The following is an 8,725-nucleotide window of genomic DNA, read 5'->3' as shown; positions in this document are numbered from 1 at the left end:
GGGCCGGGCAGGGGCGTGGACTCCACTCTGAGAGACTGGAGGCTGATGGTGGGTGGAGTTAGTGTTATGAGCGTCTTGGAGGCGGTGGCTGCTTCAGACCTACTGTGTCTCCAGTGAGTCGGCGTCCGAGCTTCCGCGGTGCGACCCGGACCCAGGAGTGAATGAAGAGGATAACCTCTCTGAGGAAGGGCTCGTCGCCGTTCACTCCCACACAGAGCCCCCCTAATTACTTTGGAGGCCCTGCTTTCCAGACGCAAACACAGTTGCTTTACTTGTGAAAAGCTGTTCATTAACAGAAAAGTACTGGTAAGACGCAAATCCCTCCCCCCCCCCCCCCCGCGCCCAAATAACTTATTGAAATTAGTTTTTCTAAACATTTTTTTTGTTGTTCAGTTCAGTTCAGTTGCTCAGTCGTGTCCGACTCTTTGCGACCCCATGAACCGCAGTATGCCAGGCCTCCCTGTCCATCACCAAATCCCGGAGTCCACCCAAACCCATGACTATTGTGTCGGTGATGCCATCCAACCATCTCATCCTCTGTCTTCCCCTTCTCCTCCCACCCTCAATCTTTCCCAGCATCAGGGTCTTTTCAAATGAGTCAGCTCTCTGCATCAGGTGGCCAAAGTATTGGAGTTTCAGCTTCAGGATCAGTCCTTCCAATGAACACCCAGGACTGATCTCCTTTAGGATGGACTGGTTGGATCTCTTTGCAGTCCAAGGGACTCTCAAGAGTCTTCTCCAACACCACAGTTCAAAAGCATCAGTTCTTCTGCACTCAGCTTTCTTTATAGCCCAACTCTCACATCCATACATGACTATTGGGAAAATCATAGCCTTGACTAGACGGACCTTTGTTGGCAAAGTAATGTCTCTGCTTTTTAATATGCTGTCTAGGTTGGTCATATTGTTATTATAAAATTTAAATAATATAAAAGTTAACATTTTAGCTATATAGTTCAGTGGCATTTAGTATGTTCACATCATTTTGCAACATTACCACTCCAGATACTTACTTTGTTTAAAAGCTTTGTTGAGATATTATTCACATACCATTTGTGGCTCAGCTGGTAAAGAATCCGTCTGCAATGTGGGATCCCTGGGTTGGGAAGATCCCCTGGAGAAGGGAAAGGCTACCCACTCCAGTATTATGGCCGAGAGGATTCCATGCGCCGTTCCATGCGCATTCCATGCGACATGGGTCGCACCGAGTCGTACATGAATGAGCGACTTTCACTATGTTGTACTACAACCATCAAGTGATGCACCCATTTAAAATAAGATGGTTTTTCACAGAGTTATGGAACTCGGTGATCCAGTTATGGGCGGGCATGGCAGTCCACTCCAGTATTCTTGCCTGGAGGATCCCCATGGACAGAGGAGCCTGGTGGCCTGCAGTCTATGGTGTCTCAAAGTGTTGAACACTTCTGAGAGACTAAGCAGAGCAGACACAGCAGTTAGTCCCACATCCTTCTCATCCCTTTTGCTTTTGGCAACTTTTAATCTATCCTAGGGCCTTCCCTGGTGGTTCTAGTGGTAAAGAACCTGCCTACCAACGCAGAAGACAAAAGACAGTTGTGTTCCATGCCTGGGTGGGGAAGATCCCCTGGAGGAGGGCATGGCAACCCACTCCAGTATTCTTGCCTGGAGAATCCCATGGACAGAGGAGCCTGGCAGGCTGCAGTCCATGGGGTCGCTAAGAGTCAGACACAACTGAGCGACTTCACTTTTCACTTTTCATTTTCATGCATTGGAGAAGGAAATGGCAACCCACTCCAGTGTTCTTGCCTGGAGAATCCCAGGGACAGGGGAGCCTGGTGGGCTGCAGTCCATAGGGTTGCACAGAGTCAGACATGACTCAAGCGACTTAGCATGCATGCAGGCAACCTATCCTAGATGTTTTGTGTAAATGTAAACATAAATATGTAGTCTTTTGACTTCCTTCACTTAGCATAATGTTCCCAGGGTTCACCCACATTGTATAAACATAATAGCAGGCATCAGCACAGTTGACCCTTGAACAACACGGATTTGAACTTACACATGTACTGTGTGTACTACATGGCCTGCAGTTGGGTAAATCTGGGGAACTAGGGATATAAGGGGCCAACTGTATAGTTATGCAAAGATTTTTGACTTCACAGAGGGACATCACTGAAGGATCAACTGTACTTAGTTCCTTTTTGTTGTTTGTTGTTTAGATATACTGCATTTTATCTATCCATCAATTAATTGACATTAGAGTTGTTTACACTTTTTGGCTGTTATGAGTAATGCTGCTATGAACACTCATATACAAGTTTTTGTATAGATTTAAGTCTTCATTTTTCTTAGTTATATACAGGTGGGGTAGCTGAATCATATTATAATTACATATAATGTTTTGAGAAATTGCCAACTGTTTTCAGACCAGCTATACCATTTTACATTTCCAACAGCAAATGATGGTATTGGATTTCTCCATGTCTTTGTCTCTTGTTATTTGTGTGTTTTTGTAGCTGTTTTTTTGGAATGATATCCTGCTAGTTGTGATGTTTTATTACATCAAAACTTTCCCTGATGGTTAGTGCTATAGAGCATCTTTTAATATACTTGTTGGCCATTTGGAGAAATGTCTGTTTATATCCTTTGGTCACTAAAAATGGATTAGTTGTCTTTTTACTATTGAGTTACAGGAGTTCTTTGTACATTCTGGATAGAAATCTCTCATCAGATATATGATGTGAAAATATTACCTCCCACTTTGTAGATTGAATTTTCACTTTTTATTGGTATTGGTTGCAGCATAAAACTTGAAAATTTTGAAGAAGTCCAATGTATCTTCTTTTCACTCTGTTGCTTGTGCTTTGAGTGTCATATCTAAGAAACCATTGCCTAACTCAAGACCAGGAATATGTACTACTCTTTCTCCATAAGTTTTACAGTTTTAACTTTTCCTTTTAGGTTTGTGGTCATTTTGAATAAGTTTTTGTGTATGGTGTTAGGTAGGTATCCAAATCCACTCTTTTGATTTTTTGTTTTGTTTTTGCCATTCCATGTGGCTTGTGGGATCTTAGTTCACCAACCTGGGATTGACAACTCCGTTCTTTTGTATGTGGATATCCAGGTGTCACAGAACCATCTATTGGAAAGATTTTTTTTTCACCATCAAGTTGCCTTGACACTCTTGTTGAAAATCAGTTGACTTTAAATATAAGGATTTATTTCTGTAGTCTCAAGTCTATTCCAATGATGTGTATGTCTAGCCTTATGTCGTACCAGACTGTCTTGATTAGCATAGCTTTGTAATAAGCTGTGAAATCAGGAAGTGTTAGTCCTTCTATTCTGTTCCTTGTTAAGACTGGCTTGGCCATTCTGGGTCCCTTGCATTTCCATATAATCTTTAGGATTAGTTTATCAATTTCTGCAAAAACAAAAAGAAACACACACACTCCTGGGATTTTGATAGGAATTTTGTTGAATTTGTACACCTATTTAGGGAATATTGCCATCTTAATAGTATTAAGTCTTCCAATCCATGAATATGGGATATCTTTCCATTATATAGGCCTTCTTTAATTTCTATGATTTTTATAGTTACCACTATTCATGTCTTGCACTGTTTATTAATTTTGTTCCTAAATATTTTATTCCTTTTGATGCTATTTAAATGGAATTGTTATTTTAAATATTTTCAGGTTATTCATAATCAATGTATAGAAATAGATTTTATCATTTGGTTTTATTTGTTATTCCAGTTTTATTGAGCTGTAACTGACATACAGCATTGTATAAGTTTAAAGTGTACAGCATAATGATTTGACTTGTGTACATCATGAAATGATTATCACAGTAAGGTTGGTGACAATCCATTATCTTATATAGATAAAAAAGAAAAGAAAGAAAAAATATTTTCCCCTGATGAGACCTCTTAGTATTTACACTCTTAACAACCTTCATATATAATTTATAGCTGTGTTTATTATATTAATCATATTGTACATCTGTAGTACTTTTTAATCCTTGTTATGCAGTTTTATTTATTTATTTGGCTATGCTAGATCCTTGTTGCTGCATAGGCTTTTCTTCAGTTGTGGCAAGGAGGGGCCACTCTAGTTGTGGCGTATGGGCTTCGCATTGCAGCACCTTCTCCTGTTGTGGAGCACAGGCTCTGGAGCGTTTGGGCTTCAGTAGACACAGCTCCAGGACTCCAGAACACAGTCTCAGTGGTTTGGGATGGAGTGGGTGTGGCTCCAGGACTCCAGAACACAAGCTCAGTAGTTGTGGCATATGGGCTTAGTTGTCCCAGGCATGACGGATCTTCCTGGACCAGGGAACGAGCTTGTGTCTCCAGCATTGGCAGGTGGATTCTTTACCACTGAACCACCAGGGAAGCCTCACTTACTTCAGTTCAGTTCAGTTCAGTCACTCAGTTTTGTCTGACTCTTTGCAACCCCGTGGACTGCAGCACGCCAGGCCTCCCTGTCCATCACCAACTCCCGGAGTTTACTCAAACTCAAATCTGTTGAGTTGGTGATGCCATCCAACCATCTCATTCTCTGTCGTCCCCTTCTCCAGCCTTCAATATTTCCCAGCATCAGGTCTTTTCCAATGAATCAGTTCTTCGCATCAGGTAGCCAAAGTATTGGAGCTTCAGCTTCAGCATCAGTCCTTCCAATGAATATTCAGGATTTATTTCCTTTAGGATTGACTGGTTTGATCTCCTTGCAGTCCAAGGGACTCTCAAGAGTCTCCTCCAACACCACAGGTCAAAAGCATCAATTCTTCAGTGCTCAGCAAAGCTCAGCCCACTTACTTAAAACAGAAAATGTGTACCTTTTGACCACCTTCTTATAGTTCTCCTTCCCTCATCCCCCCACCTATAGTAAAGCACAAATCTTCTCTTTTTCTGTGAATTTTTTGTTTTTTGAAGCATAATTGACCCACAACACTATGTTGGTTCCTGGTGCATAACATAGTGGTTTGATATTTCTATACATTACAAATTACAGTTGATTTTTGTATAGTGATCTTGTACTCTTTGGGCTTCCCAGGTGGTGCTTGTGGTAAAGTACCTGCCTACCAATGCAGGAGACATAAGAGATGTGGATCTGATCCTTGGGTCGGAAGATCCCCTGGAGGAGGGCATGGCAACCCACTCCAGTATTCTTATCTTGAGAATCCCATGGACAGAGAAGCTTGGTGGGCTACAGTCCGTAGGGTTGCAAAGAGTCAGAGATGTGTGAAGTGACTTAACACATACTCTGCAACCTTGCTAAATCATTTATTATTTTGAATGGTTTTTTTAGTGGATTCCTTGAGATATTCTGCATATAAGATCATGTCATCTGCAAACAGGGACAGTTTATTTATTCCCTTCCAATCTAGATGCTTTTTATTTCTTCGTTGTCTAACTGCCCTGGCTAAAACATCTAGTACAGTGTAAAATAGAAGTGGCAGGAGTAGACATTTTGTCTTGTTCCTTATCCTAGGAGGTAAGAATTCAGACTTTCACTATTCAATATCATGTTTACTGTGGGTTTTTCACAGATGCCCTTTATGAGGTTAAGGAAATTCATTTCTATTCCTACTTTGTTGCGTGGTTGTTTATTTTTTAGTATTTATTCATTTTGGATGCATTGCATCATTGTTGCCATGCACAGGCTTTCTGTAGTTGTGGTGCATAGGCCTCTAGTTGTTATAGCTTCTCGCGTTGTGGAGCATGGACTCTAGGGTTCGCAGGCTTCAGTAGTTGCAGCACACGGGCCCTGTTGCCCTGTGGCAGGTGGGATCTTCCCAGAGCAGGGCTCTAAGTGGTGTCCCTTATATTGCAAGGTAAATTCTTAACCACTGGACCAGCAGGGAAGCCCTGTTTGTTTTAATCATGAAATGCTGTTTGGTTTTTCCAAGTGCTTTTTCTATTGAGATGATCATATGGGTTTTGTACTTTATTCTGCTAATATGGTGTACTACACTGATTTTTATATGTTAAACCAATCTTATCTGCATCCTGAGAAATCTGTATGCAGGTCAAGAAGCAACAATTAGAAATGGACATGGAACAACAGACTGGTTCCAAATCAGGAAAGGAGTACGTCAAGGCTGTATATTGTCACCCTGCTTATTTAACTTATATGCAGAGTACATCACGTGCTATGCTGGGCTAGATGAACCGCAAGCTGGAATCAAGATTGCTGGGAGAAATATCAATAACCTCAGGTATCCCGATGACACCACCCTTATGGCAGAAAGTGAAGAAGAACTAAAGAGCCTCTTGATAAAAGTTTTGAAAGAATAGACTGAAAAAGTTGGCTAAAAACTCAACATTCAGAAAAGTAAGATCATGGCATCTGGTCCCATCACTTCATGGCAAATAGATGGGGAAACAATGGAAACATTGACAGACTATTTTTTTCGGCTCCAATATCACTGCAGATGGTGACTGCAGCCATGAAATTAAAAGACGCTTACTCCTTGAAAGAAAAGTTATGACCAACCTAGATAGCATATTAAAAAGCAGAGACATTACTTTGCTGACAAAGTCCATGTAGTCAAAGCTATGGTTTTTCCGGTAGTCATGTATGGATGTGAGAGTTGGACTGTAAAGAAAGCTGAGTGCTGAAAAATTGATGCTTTTGACCTGTCGTGTTGGAGGAGACTCTTGAGAGTCCCTTGGACTGCAAGGAGATCCAACCAGTCCATCCTAAAGGAAATCAGTCCTGAGTATTCATTGGAAGGACTGATGCTGAAGGTGAAACTCCAATACTTTGGCCACCTGATATGAATAACGGACTCATTGGAAAAGACCCTAACTCTGGGAAAGATTGAAGGCTGGAGGAGAAGGGGATGATAGAGGATGAGAAGATTGGATGGCATCACTGACTCAACGGACATGAGTTTGAGCAAGCTCCAGGAGTTGGTGATGGACAGGGAGGCCTGGGAGGTGTGCTGCAGTCTTTGGGTTCGCAAAGAGTCACACGTGACTGAGCAACTGAACTGAAACCAACCTTGCATTCCTAGAATAAATCTTATTTAAGTACTAGTATTAGTCTCTCAGTCATGTCTGACTCTTTGCAACCCCATGCACTGTAGCCCGCCAGGCTTCTCTGTCTATAGGATTGTTTAACCTATATGCTGAGCACATCATGAGAAATGCCTGGGCTGGATGAGTTACAAGCTGGAATCAAGATAAGCAGGAGAAACATCAACAACCTCAGATATGCAGATGTTGCCACTCTAACGGCAGAAAGCAAAGAGGAACTAAAGAGCTTCTTGATTAGGGTGAAGGAGGAGAGTGAAAGAGCCGGCTTCAGACTGAAAAAACTAAACTGAAAAAAGCTAAACTAAGCTAGACTAAAAAAGCTGGCTTAGTTAAAAAAACTAAGATCATGGCATCTGGCCCCATTACTCCATGGCAAATAGAGGGGGGGAAAAGGTGGAAGTAGTGACAGATTTCCTCTTCTGGGGCTCCAAAGTCACTGTGGATGGTGACTGAAGCCATGAAATCAGAAGACAATTGCTTCTTGGCAGGAAAGCAATGAGAAAGCTAGACAATGTGTTGAAGAGCAGAGACACTACTCTGCTGGCAAAGGTCCGTATAGTCAAGGCTATGGTCTTCCCATGTGAGAAGACCTGTGAGACCTGGACTGTAAAGAAAGCAGAACACCGAAGAATTGATGCTTTTGAACTATGGTGCTTGAGAAGATTCCTGAAAGTCCCTTGGACAGCATGGAGATCAAACCAGGCAATCTTAAGGGAGACAAACCCTGAATATTCACTGGAAGGACTGATGCTGCAGCTGATGCTCCAGTATTTTGGTCACCTGATATGAACAGGAAACTATTGGAAAAGTCCCTGATGCTGGGAAAGATTGAGGGCAGAAGAAGAGGGTGTCAGAGAATGAGATTGCTGGATGGCATCACCAGTGCAGTGAACATCAACTTGGGCAAACTCTGGGAGATGGTGAGGGACAGGGAGGCCTGGCATCTGCAGTCCATGGGGTCATGAAGAGTCAGACATGACTGGGCAACTGAACAACTCAGTCGTGTCCAACACTTTGCGACCCATGTACTGTAGCCCTCCAGGCTCCTCTGTCTGTGGGATTTCCCAGGCAAGAATAGGGGACTGGGTTGCCATTTCCTTCTCCAGGGGATCTTTCTGACCCAGGGATTGAACATAGGTCTCCTGCATTGCAGGCAGATTCTTTTATCTTCTGAGCCACCAGGGAAGCTAAGTCCTATTTGGTCTCAGTAGTTTTTCAAAATATGTTGCTGAATTTGGTTTGCTAGTATTTTATTGAAGGTTTTGTGTCTATAACTCACAAAGGATATTGGTCTGTAGTTTTCTTGCAGTATCTTTGTCTGATTTCGGTATAGGGGTGAAAGGTTGTTGCTGAATCACACAAAGACGCTGGGATTCTTGGCCCCTGGAGGAGAAGAATTCAATCCGGGGCCAGAGACGAGGCTTGATCACTCAGAGCTTTTGTGTAATAAAGTTTTATTAAAGTATAAAGGAGATAGACAAAGCTTCTGACATAGGCATCAGAAGGGGGCAGAAAGAGTACCCCCCTGCTAGTCTTCAGCTGGATGTTATATAGTCACTAGCAGTCTGTTAATGAAAGAAAGGAATGTCTTAAAACTCAGAATGGCACCAGGCCCCTCACCCATAACATGCATTTTGGGATAATCTTGGCACCAACTGGTTCATCCTGGGCCATAGAATGATTAACTTGAATCTTGAAGAAGGGCCG

General features: G+C 42.3%; 1 protein-coding gene across 1 annotated transcript in view; it reads left to right on the top strand.

The window, feature by feature from the left end:
- Positions 1-24: 24 nt before the first annotated feature.
- Positions 25-8,725, top strand: part of LOC113882642 (probable 2-ketogluconate reductase) — a 31,613-nt gene continuing 22,912 nt past the window's right edge. The window contains exon 1 of the mRNA XM_027525596.1: positions 25-306. The gene's annotated coding sequence lies outside the window, so the exon portion shown is untranslated. The remainder of the gene's footprint in view (positions 307-8,725) is intronic.

The sequence above is a fragment of the Bos indicus x Bos taurus genome, chromosome 24 (genome assembly GCF_003369695.1).
Source record: "Bos indicus x Bos taurus breed Angus x Brahman F1 hybrid chromosome 24, Bos_hybrid_MaternalHap_v2.0, whole genome shotgun sequence".
Classification (NCBI taxonomy): Eukaryota; Metazoa; Chordata; class Mammalia; order Artiodactyla; family Bovidae; genus Bos; species Bos indicus x Bos taurus.
Note: the sequence above shows the minus strand (reverse complement) of the source record. Positions and strands in the feature narration are given on the sequence as shown.